The 12,104-nt window shown below is 34.8% G+C and overlaps 1 protein-coding gene across 1 annotated transcript in view; it reads right to left on the bottom strand.

Moving 5' to 3' along the window:
• LOC129228203 (heat shock protein beta-1-like) overlaps positions 1-11,893 on the bottom strand; it is a 54,552-nt gene extending 42,659 nt beyond the window's left edge. The window contains exon 1 of the mRNA XM_054862870.1: positions 11,732-11,893. The gene's annotated coding sequence lies outside the window, so the exon portion shown is untranslated. The remainder of the gene's footprint in view (positions 1-11,731) is intronic.
• Between the last annotated feature and the right edge of the window lie 211 nt (positions 11,894-12,104).

The following is a 12,104-nucleotide window of genomic DNA, read 5'->3' on the forward strand; positions in this document are numbered from 1 at the left end:
TGAACTCTTAGCAGAACCTCATCTCATGATCATTGAGAGTACTTGAGTAAATGAATTTGTAAAATAAACAAGAAATATGAGAAAGAAGTCCATATTTTTAACGCAGGATAACACACACATTCACGCTATCTGACAGCTTAAGTGCAAGTTCTCATCGATCTGAACTGAAGTATTGTGTCGTTTGCCGCGCGTGGGCGTCGAACTAACAGCAGGGAGCTTTCAACCGAACTATAAGATTTAGAAAGTTTTGCGTTTGTTTACTCAACAAACAACTCTACACGAGTCGAGGATGGAAAAGTTGTTAATCTTTTGGAAAAAGTTAAGAAGTTAGAATGTGGGAATGAGTTCTGAGCCAGGAATTTTTAAAGTTCCCCTAAGATATGTTGCGGATAACTTTCAACCAAGTTGATATTTATTCAAATCGCAGACTGTAACTAGTGATGTGCCGGATCGTTAAAAGGTAGGTCCGCGGATACGGATCCGGACCCCGATCATTAGTGCCAAGATCCGCGGATACGGATCTCAATTTTTTTTTTTACCCAAATTAACTACCCAAGGGTAAAATTTGCTAGGGAAAGTATTCCCGTTAGGGTAATGGCACTGTTTCTTCAAAAAATGTCATCTACGGCGAAAATATAGACAAGACTCAATTATTTACTCTTTAAATCTCCGTTAAAATTGAGGTGGAATTGGAAGGAATGGGTCAGCGCTACATTAATGCTTAGATAGAATATGAAAAATTATTTCTAGATAGACTGGTAGATGTAGGATACAGGAGCAAGAGTGTAAAGCTGCTTCTGGACAGGCTAGAAATAATTTTTCGTATTTTATTTCAATGTAAATGCAGCGCTGATCCATTCCACCCAACTTACCCCGACCGACGAAATAACAGAGCAGTGAACACCTTTACAACTAGTAAATAGAGAATTTAGTCTCACTTTGTTTGAAGGATGCCGAGAAAAACCAAAATGAAGAATTACACAAACCCCAGGTCAATAACAAAAACCAATATTAAATTAAAAATTTAAAAAAAAAAAAAAAAACATTCCCCAGAGAGCCGACCTCATATTAAAATGAATTTCGCGGGTCAGAATACATATTGTTAACAAATATGTGAACCGACAGGAGATCGAAATTTTAAATCGTCCAGCTTTTTCTCTTTATCTTCCGACTATGAAATTGCTACCAATCACGCGTATAAAGGCTTAGAATAGCATTAAAATGTACTTAACAAGATTATAGCTCCTACTGTATATAACTTGGAAGCTCCAAATAAATATCAAACATAGAAAACTTCGTTCTTTCAATTAGGGTCAATATTTTTAACCTACGGATAAGTTTTTACTACTATAATTGTAAAAAACATTAAGTCGGTTTTTAATTAATATCTTCGGTAGCTAAAGTTCTACAAAAACGAGGTTAAGCTAAGAACACTTTTGATCAAATCACCTTTGAACGAAAAAAATAACTATCAAAATCGGTTCATCTGTTTAGGAGCTACGATGCAACAAATAGACACACAGATGCACACTTTTAAAACTTATTACCCCTTCCTTTTTGCGACGGGGGGTAAATTGGCTTCGGAAATTATAACGTATAATTTAGACAGGGAATAAAACCTAATTAAAACGGAATTTAAGAGTCTTTAATTCAAATATTTAAGAATTTTTAGAATAGAAAAAATCCGTTTAAGATCCGCCACAAAAAGTAACAGATACGGATACGGATACAGATCCTTATTTTCCCTTGGATATCCGCGGATACGGATACGGATATTTAGAACATCACTAATTGTAACACTGTTTCTTTCAGCTCAGGGTGAATCATAAAATATAAACGAATAAATAGTAAACTTGTTTTTTTTTTTTTTTTTTTTTTTTTTTTTTTTTTTTTTTTTTTTTAATTTTAAAGTTAGTAATAAAATGACATTGTAAATGTCTGACCGGTGAAATGAAATAGGTTAAGTTGGTTTCTTTCGGTTCATAGTGAAACGTAAAATGACATCATAAACGAATGAATAGTAAGGAGATATGTAAAGTTGGATTTCCAATTCGTTCATAGTGAACCATTAAATGAGATCATGAACGAATGAGTATAATAAAGTGACGTATAAAGCCGTTTCTTTCAGTTCATAGTGAACCATGGAATGACATCATAAACAAATGAATAGTAAAGAGATATGTAAAGCGGATTTCCATTCGTTTATAGTGAACCATTAATTGAGATTATGAACGAATGACTAATAGAGTGACATATAAAGCGGTTTCTTTTCGGTTCATAGTAAACCATAAAATGACATCATAAACGAATGAATAGTAAAGAGATATGTAAAGTGGATATCCATTCGTTCATAGTGAACCATTAAATAAGATTATGAACGAATGAATAACGGAGGGGTATATACAGCGGGTCCGGGTTTATTTCGTTTTGTAATGAACCATAAAATGACATCATAAACAAATAATTATTAAAATAAGTGAAGTGGATTTCATTCAGTTCTTAAAAGTCTGACCGTCAAACGGATATGTAAAACAGGTTTCTTTCAGTTCACAGTGAATCATAAAATTACATCACAAAAAGAATGAATAGTATAGTGATATGTAAAGCGGGTTTCTTTCAGTGAACTATAAAATTACGGCATAAACAAATGAAAATGTTTTAAAGTGCAGTGGATTTCTTTTAGATCATTGTCACAAACCATGAAATGACATTAATAACAAGGTCAAAAAGTCTTACACGTTCTCATTCCAAATGAATTCCTGTGATGGTCTAGGATCAGGAGTTACTCGGCTCCTGGTCAAGTTCAAAAAGACTGAGCTGTTTTCTGGGCTCTATCCAATCGGTAAACCATAGCTGCGGTAGGCACGGGAGACCAGGAGGATGCGTGTTTATGAAAGGTGGATTTCTTTCGATTTAGAGTGAACCATTAAATGAAATCATAAACGAATGAATGGTGAATTGATAAGTAAAGTGTTTTTTTCTCCGTTTTATAATGGATCATAAAATGACATCGTAAACGAATGAAAAGTAAAGTAAAAGACTGATAAGCCTGAAAACTTTTCAGGCGCAACAGTTTTTCATGTCAGTTTTTAAAACACGGTATAACCACACAGTGACACTGTGTGCTCAATCCTGTTGGGTCTTCGAAGTCCCAAATTAGTTTGCTATTGATGACTTTGGTGTTGATTTACAGTAAAAATTGTGTTATAAAATGATAGGTAGTCAGGAATTTAAAGAGTGGAACAGGCCCGTCATTTAGGGGGTCAGGAGGGGACAATTGCCACCCCCTTGGTTTTAGAAATTAATGTATTTGCATATAAGTGGGCGGTGTTTGGGTTGTTTTTCAGTGTATAATTTGCAATGATTGTATCCCCTCGTACTTTCCCTGGAAAATTTCGAAATGACGGTCCTGACGTTTAGCTTTTAGAAATTCTGTAGAATAAAGGTTTAGAAAGTAATTTTCAAAGGCTATTAATTATTGAATAAACAATACGCTATTACCAATGTCGACATTTGAATTGTAGGAAGAGAGCATCTGTGATAGAACAACATTGAACTTGACAAGGATAACAAACCACGTCGTTTGATCGACATTGAACAATATTAGAGAAAGCAAACAAATCCAGACACACAACTGCTGGCGGTGCAGATTTTTCCCTAACGTAGGGAATAACACCAGCCGTTCCACCCTGTCACGTTTAACGTGACTATTTATGGGCTGAGGTACGAACGTAACTCAAACGCCCGTGAAACTGAATAGACACCCACGTAACTATTTGCCCGCTTCTTCTGTGTCTGCTGTGTCCTTCTAACATAGTTGCATGGCTCAGAAAAAATGTTTAAGGTTTTGATTTCTCAGGGGGGGAAAAAAACTTATGCACTTGTTCGCAGACCAAGGTCAACTGAAATGGCTCTCAAATGGTTAGTTCTATGGCTTCCTATGGGCTTGGTACAGACGACACTTGAAAAGGATTATGTAAATTTTTAAGGCAGTATGAACAACAGGGGGTGGCCATCCCCCTTAGAGCAAGAGCGCACCTGCCCCAATACCGCAAACCCCACTCCAAACTGGGAGCCCCCCAAAAAGAGAAAAATATCCCTTAAAACACCCCCTCCCCAAGAATTTCAATTTCGCAGTCTGCGCCATGACCCCCCTTAGGTGGGCACCCCTGTGAACAAAGCTTACCTGGAAAATATACGATGGTGCAACAATTAAAAAAATCGAAAGAAGTAGCAATAGAAAAAACATGATAAAAGATGTTTTTGGAAGCATAAATTATTTGTCCTCGTGTCCCCATTATCGAAATGAGGTCTAAAAGTATGCTGACATTTTAAGAAAAGTGGTCAAATTCAGTGAGAAATTGGAAGATATCTTTCACCCGCTTCAGATGCACTTTATTCAAAACAAACACTATTAGCTTCTATTCCCCAAGATCTTCTTAGAAATTAAGTCATCGTATGAATAATAGAATTAGTTTTTAAAGTTAATGTTTGGTGATTTGAGTATGAGGCAAACTGTTCGACCTTTGATTTACTGAACTGCTCAAAACTTTTCAACTTTTATTTGTGCATTGAAATGATCACCATTGCGAAGTGATTACGAGGGGCGACTCGATGGGCACATCACTAGTCACACTGCGATCTCTCAAAATGTCCATATTCGGAAAATTGTGTCTGACTATTCGGCAAACTGCAGACATTATTGCAATATTACAATTTTTAGTGCCCGAATTTACCTTTTTATCATGTTAAGTTCTAGGCTTCCCTGGGTATACACCGTCAAATCCAATGTAGCTAGTCTCAAATTTACAATGAAAATTGTACACACATTGGAAAATATTATGGAAAACTGTGAATGATATAGTGTTGAACGTCAACCCTAATACTTTATTTTATGCGTACGTTTTTCATAATACACAAGTGACAACGAACTTTTTTTAACTTTGTCGTGATAAAAATCTGTGGGCGCAAGCCCGTCATTCAATGGTGTCAGGTGGAGGTAATTATTCCTCCTGGCTTTGAGAAATTAATGCATTTACATGTTAGTGGGCTTGGTTTTGGTTTATTTTCGGTATCATTTGCTTTAAGTATCCCCCCTCCTCTAAAAAAAAAACCGAAAAGACAGGTTTGTGTGAGCGATTTTTGAAAGATCTAAGAAGTAAAGGCGGACAAAATGCGTTGTACAATTTTCTGTTTGATGTGACGATAAATCAACCTATAGTAATTGCCATAAAAGGAGAATATTATTCTATAGAATGCAATAACAAGAATCGTTAATGTGTGGCACATCTTTTCGAAATCAAAACATAAATTGTCAAGTTAAGAGATAGTCTGGCTTTTGCACCGTAAGATAGAATGAAAAACTCAAAATTTAACCCTTTAACTGTCATGATCAAAATAAATTCGGGCTTAGCACTGATGTTCCAAAATTTCACGTTCGAGGACAACACGCTTAATTGGTTTCAGAATATATCGTATTAATACACACGTATATGTAACATTCCCGAATCTATTTCAGGAAAAGTTAATTTGAGCTCAATTCAATAGATGGCAACATTAATTGAAAATTACAAATGATAGAGGTTTATGTTCAAAGTGCGCAGAATTTTATTTCTATTTATCAATTTTTATTTATTTATTTATTTATTTATTTTTATTTTTTTAAGAATAATTAAATTATTTTTTCTTTTAATTTTTAGAAAATAATGCTCCGCTAGAAGCTATCTTCACCACTGCCACACTGAGTGGCAGCTACCTCAAGTGAATATGCAGTGACTACAAAACTTTATCATTTTTATGCATGAAATTCAAAATAGTACCAAATTTTAACTACTAAATGCATTTTATTTTGTGCAAAACTTTTGACTTTTGCAATAGCAAAAATTGATAATTTACTCACTCAAATATTAAAACAACTTGACAGTTAAAAGGTTAACAGTTCTTTAAAAGTCTCAACTTAGGGGCTGTCCATTAATGATGTTACACTTTTTTGTCACTATTTTTGACCCCCTCCCCCTTTGTTACTAAGTGTCATACTTCATTCCCCCCCCCCCCCCCTTTGTCACGTATCACACTATTTTTCATAATCATATTCTTTAAAAAATGCTTTATGTCCATCTCCCTCCCTATTGTCGTAAACTGCCGCAATACCACGAACCCCCCCCCCCACCTCCCCTTCAACGCTTGACATCAATTGTGCACAACCCCGTAGCAATACTAAACGTAGTGCTTCCGAATTGGGTTCGGTCCAAAAGGAAAAGCGATGAAAGAAACTAAAATACCAAAATTTCTTGTAGAAAACATGAGAAATGTTGCCTCACATTTCGTCAAAAAATGAAATTCAAATTATTCTTCAAACATGCCTACTGTAATCGTGATAGGTCTTACAAGCAGGACTAGAAAAAACTTATTAGACAAAATACAAATAGCACTAACAAGCTTTAAACATTGTATGGAAATAGCCGGAGTATGCATACATTGACGTTGCCAGAAAATCTAAATCAACAAAGTCAGGTTGTGTGTTATTCCAGTCTCATAGAAAAGAAAATTGAAAAAAAAAAAAAACTCTAAACGCCCACGCTGAAGCGACTCAGTCGCAAGTGGAAAGAAAGCAAACACAAAACGCATTCGTCAGTTATTTCGTTGACATTCGATGTTCTTAGAATTAGATCTTCTTTTAAACGAACTCTCCAAAAATTCAGTACAAATTTTCCGCTTTTAGTGTTAAACTACTCGTATCATGGGTAAAGTTAAAAGAAAATAATCATTGAAATCAAATTTGCTCAAATTTTTGCACAATTTGCAATTTTTTCGGAAGAGCAAGAAACATAGAGCAGTAAACCCCCATTAATCTGAACTCTATTAAACCAGACTTTCTGTATAAATAAAGGGCGAGTTAGCAAAATAATGTATTTTTGTATGCCGTATTTTGTATTTTTGTAATCTCTTTTTGTGATGTATTTTTGTAATTTTCTCTTATGCAGTTTTATATTTCATTAGCGGGACCTGCACGGCTTTGCCTGTGGTAGAAAATTAAAAAAGTCACTTGGTTGGCACGTGTATTTGCAGTTAACTTCTACATTATGCGCATAGTTTTTTTTTTTTTTTCAAGGTCTCTACATATTTTTTGTAAGCTTGAAAATTTAGCAATACGACTACCAGTTGATTAGCAGCTATTACAACAACTAAATTTCTTTGAGAAAATAGTAAAAGAAAACGAAAACAAGGTTGTATGTGTACGTGCACGCAAGTCAGCAAGTTTGGCGCATCAGTTTCGACTTCAACTTTTTGAATATATTTCTAAGTTGTCGTCAAATGCTCTACCATTTATGATGTTACTTCCGTCCCATTACTTCCGTAATATTGCTACCAATGTAAGTTGAAATTTTAAATTCATCGAGCCAAGAGTAGTATAACTAAATGATTTGTGAACCTCAAAACGTTTGTTTTGTTTATTGAATAAAAACTCGTTAGAACAGTTCAATTATAATTAAATATAATATTTGATATTGTTACATTCAATTCATAATGGGAGGGTTGAAATGGAAGCTTTCATGACATTGTGATCTCGACGGATTTAATATGCAGCGGTTATCATTAGCATGCTCGGAGGATCTGAGACCTGCAGGCATCGAACCCACGACTCTCCAGTTTCGAGTCCAACGCCATCCCCAGGCCTGGTATACTCCTGCTTCAGAAAGTAACTGTACATCATCCTTCTTTTGTCTAAATGTATATTTCTGATCAAGGCTGCTGACGGATATAAACAACCTGCATCAAACGGAACAGTTTCCTACGTCTTGAAAAGTATAAACTACCCCTAACAGATAGTTTAATCACGGGTGCACACCCGGGGGGGGGGGGGTCATGGCGCAGATTGTGCCATTGAAAGTTTTAGGGGGGGATTGTTAGGGATATTTTTCTCTTTTTGGGGGGGGGGATTTCCGATTTGGAGGGGTCTTCGTAGTATTAAGGGGGAAGGAGCGTTCTTGCTCTTTATGGAGATGGGCACCCCTGATTAATGCTGTTTTTTTTTTAATTAAACGCAATTTATAATTGTATTTTGAATAGGTTTGCAGGGACAGACTGGCCCGCCGGCCCATCGACCTGCGGTCCGATGCGCCCTCCCGCCTATGCCCCATTGCGCCCTCAAGGCTGAACCCCCCCCCCTTTTTTTGCACCTTTTCGCTCTTTTTTTTTTCTTTTCTTCCATCTTTTTTTTTTTTTTTTTTTTTGAATGTTTTCTTTTTTCCTTTCTTTTTTCTTTTCTTCTCTTTTTTTTGCACCTTTTTTTCTCACTTCTTTCTTTCTTTCTTTCTCTTCTTTCTTTTTTTTTTGCACCTTTTTTCCCCAAGGTTGCACCCTCTCGAGGGACCCAGTCCGCCCCTGTAGGTTTGTCTTTCATTTTACCGTATTAGCGAACTATTATTTCACTAGCAAAAAGTGAGGACTGTAAAAATGATCCGAGCTTTAATTAAACGTTTTTTATTTAAGACCTAATCCCCTAGCAATAAAATTTTCTTTATGATATAGCATAAATAATTCGGTGCGAAATCCCTTAGAAAACTTGTAATGTACGTAGCTAGCTGATTAATTTTTTAATAAAGGCAAAATAATAAAACGAAACTTTTTCCTTATTTGCTTAAGCCGTATGGGATTTTCTATTGAATTTTACACTGCCATAAGCTTGGATCACAAATTGAAAAAGCAACCCATAATGTCTCGCATAGTTCTATTGTAAACTAATTTAAAAGTCTTGCAAAAAAGTTCTGAAATTTTTCATTCTTTACGGTTTATGATTTTAACGGTAATACCTTACAATTTCTTACTGTCTAAGAAGAAAACTTTTTTTGGGGGGTATCATAGAGATTTTAATTACTTTTATTTCAATTCAATTACTTAAAAATGTTTTATAAGTATTTTCGTCTAAGTTTTCTCTTGTTCTAATTAATTGCGCATTACCAATTTTCATTAAAAACTACTATGAGCAAACAACTAACCCGTCTTAAATAATTTAAACTCTGGAAAATATTTTAGATAATACGCAACTTTTTTTTATAAACTTTTTCATGAAAAAAAAAAAAGATGGGAATAATAATTTAAAGTTCTTTTTGAAAAATGCTAAGTAGTATGATTTTACTTCCTGCGTTTTAAACTGATGCGTGACCATTTTGTTAACGTAAGCATTTTATGCTTTAGCGAACATTTACAGAGAATAATAAGGTTTTTTATTTATTTATTTCTTTTTTTAAGTGAAGATTGAAAGCGAATGAAAAAAAGAAATTTCTACAAAGGTTTGAGCTTTTTTTTACTGTTTAAAAAATAAGTAACCAAAAAGAGAAAAAAATCTTTTTTTTCTTCTGTTATTGCTTTAGTTTTTGGACACGTTGACTCTGATCTGTCAATATTATATTCATTGCTATAGATAAAAGCTGTAAATAAATTGAGGGACAAAGTAAATCTCTTGCAAAATATGATTACAATATTCATTTTAATAAATAGAAAGAGGTTTTTACTCACAGAAGAAATTGTTTCCAATTAAAATATCATTACAGATATTGGCGCATGCGTATTATATCCGTTATGCGAAGATAACATTTTCATCTGAGTCAAATGTTACCTCAGTAATATGGTGACATTGGCGACATAAAATACTATCAACAGTGCTCATACTTTTATATCATTTTTGCAAATAAATGCTGATATGCATAGAACAATATGAAAAATATTTTCTGGTTGGAAGTAAGAGAAATTTCCCTCCTTTTAATTTCGCCGGAAAAACTCTCCTAGTGTATTTTTTCAAAAAATTCACTAGCATTCGCATTTCTGGTTAACAGTGACGCTTAAAATTTTCAGTCTTCAAAGTACATTTAACAGTTGTAATTTTTTTCGCATATGAAATTTAAGGTGAAATTAAGGCAGCTGAAATCCTCAATGGTGCTACGGAAGTCAGACGAGATAAATAGAAACCTGTTGTAATATATCAGCAATTTCAACAGTACTTTCAAAAACATTCTATAAGTACTAAGTTTTCTCTTTGCCAATAGCTAAAATTTGCAAAATCTGGCTCTGCTCTGGTGGATTTGGGAATTGAAGACCTCAAAATGCCGTTTGAAGAAGAAATGGTGTTCAGAATAATTCAATTATTTTCAATCGTATGAAATGCTTACCAGATAAGTATTTCTTTAGAAAACACACAGTGTAGTTATTAGATTGATATCACTAGGACAGTGGTTATCAAGTTATTCATTACTGAGGATCACTTCTAAATCTTAAGCGGATCACGTACAATCGAAATGATATTTTCAAAATATTTATATCAAGTGAAATGAGATAAATCCAAAAGTTTTCTTTAAAACATTTAATTATAAACTATAAAAATTATATAGGTTAATTTTCACTAACTGTTCGTGGACCACATGAAAATTGCTTGCGGAACTCTAGGTTGAATATCACTGCCCTAGGGAAACGTTATTTGGCTGTTTTAAATCTGATTTGTTTCTAACTAACTTGTAGCCTCTGAGTCCAAAAACGCTTTCAGTTTTAGTCCATCGTGCCAAGTCTCAAGCTACATGGGGCTCAAAGCAACCAATTGGGATAGCTAGAAGTCGTTTTATAATTTTGAGAAAACGCGTTTGAAGTTCGGATCCTGGATACTGAGTTGACTTTCAGTGATTTTTTTTTTCTAAATCATGCTGTATAGCAACACTACCAGAGCTATCACTACTCTTTCTTGCTTAGAACGGAGGAGAGGTTTTCCTATCACTAACCACTACTGGTTATTTCTAAAATTTTAATTTTGATACTCAATCCCTTTGCTTCTTATACTGCCTCAATTAGCAAAATACAGAACATTTCTTTTAAAATCTCCCCCCCCCCCTTTCTTTTTTGGTAATTGATGAACATGGAATTATTTCAAATTTCTAACTAAAAACTTAATTTTGTGCCGTGACAGAGTGAATTAAAATTTCTTTCAAATATTAATAATATTTTTGAAAAGAAACAGTTTATTTCAATTTAAAAAGGTTTATGTCAGCAAATAGGAGAACAGTAGGGATTCTTGTATTACGCGCTGTACCGTAGAAAGTGATCACATTCACATGAAGCCTAGCATAAAGAAAAAAACCAGACGTATTAGTAAGAAACTAACTTCAGTTTTGAAATCAGCAGAACCGGATCTAAGGGGGAGCCGAGAGCAATGTCAGGCCTCTTGTCAGTAAGGTTAAGAGGCCACCTTCTCCCCTTAAATCTAATAAAATTTATACTACTCGGATTCCGAGCCGTGCCCTCCCTAGGATCAGGCCCCTAGTTTCCGACTAGGCTGACATGGCCTCTCGTCGGCCCTTATAGCAAGCCGGAGCCAGTCGGCAATTTCTGAGGGGGTGGCATATTGACCCAATTCTGAACTTTTTTCATTGAAACTCGATTTAAAAACTTGAAAGAAAATGGGTGGAGGCGGCAGTCTTACGTTTTGCCCCTGCGCGGAAAAATCGTAGATAAGGCACTGGCAAAAAATCAACATTCCACTTTCAATCTAAAACAACTCAAAAATCTAACTCAGTAGAATTTTTGCTAAAAATTGCTCTCCTGTGCTACTCAAATAATTAAATTGAATAAGAAAAAAAAAGCATTTTTGTTCAAGAAGATAAATTTTCTGTGCTAAGTACGAACAAGTACATATTCAATAACATCAAGTGAATGGATAAACTGATATTTAAAAAAAAGGCCTTACTTGTGCAAGCTAATAATAAACCACAATATCAAAGCAGACGAGGAACAAATTCACAGTTCTGCAGTCGAGGAAAGCTGAACTCTGAATGGTGCACTCCCACGGGTTAGAAATAGGAACACACCACGCTCCCTACGCAATTTCACTTTCTCCCTCTGATGAAACCACTTTCCCCTACGTCTTCAAGGAAAACCAGTCACCAGACTGAACAAGATGCTTAATGATAGAAGAAAAAAAAAACACACACATACTCACAATTTTTTAATAGACGTACGAGAGAGGAAACAATTGACAAAGTTAACACTTCTGAGTAAGACAGCTTTTTTTAATGCAGATATATCGCTGTTGGATACTTAATAGCTTTTCGCAGACGTGT

The sequence above is a fragment of the Uloborus diversus genome, chromosome 8, assembly GCF_026930045.1.
Source record: "Uloborus diversus isolate 005 chromosome 8, Udiv.v.3.1, whole genome shotgun sequence".
Taxonomy (NCBI): domain Eukaryota; kingdom Metazoa; phylum Arthropoda; class Arachnida; order Araneae; family Uloboridae; genus Uloborus; species Uloborus diversus.